At 39.8% G+C, this 344-nt stretch overlaps 1 protein-coding gene across 3 annotated transcripts in view; it reads left to right on the top strand.

Annotated features, from left to right (window-relative positions):
• Nucleotides 1–344, top strand: part of cpt1aa (carnitine palmitoyltransferase 1Aa (liver)) — a 24,124-nt gene that overhangs the window by 18,598 nt on the left and 5,182 nt on the right. The gene's annotated exons all lie outside the window — the stretch shown is intronic.

The raw sequence follows: 344 nt of genomic DNA, 5'->3' as shown, positions 1-344 counted from the left end.
TATATCTTGGATGCCCTGGGGGTAAGCAGATAAACATAAAATTTTCATTTTTGGGTGAACTATCCCTTTAAGATCCGCAGCCACAGGGGAGGCAATTCACTATGAACCAGTGCTGTAGTACTCGAGACTAGACGAGACCGGACTGGGATTGCCTCAACACTTATATTAGTATACTACTGTATACATCAACAGGAGAAAACAAATCAGTTTTTCAAGAAAGATTGAACTGTGTTCCCTTATAGTAATCATATTGACTCCTGTACACCTCTGATCCCTTAAAGGGTTAGTTCACCCAAAAATGAAAATTCTGTCATTAATTACTCACCCTCGTGTTGTTCCAAACC

Source organism: Sinocyclocheilus anshuiensis, unplaced genomic scaffold (assembly GCF_001515605.1).
Source record: "Sinocyclocheilus anshuiensis isolate Anshui unplaced genomic scaffold, SAMN03320099.WGS_v1.1 scaffold502, whole genome shotgun sequence".
In the NCBI taxonomy this organism is placed as follows: domain Eukaryota; kingdom Metazoa; phylum Chordata; class Actinopteri; order Cypriniformes; family Cyprinidae; genus Sinocyclocheilus; species Sinocyclocheilus anshuiensis.
This window is presented reverse-complemented; position numbering and strand designations above follow the sequence as displayed.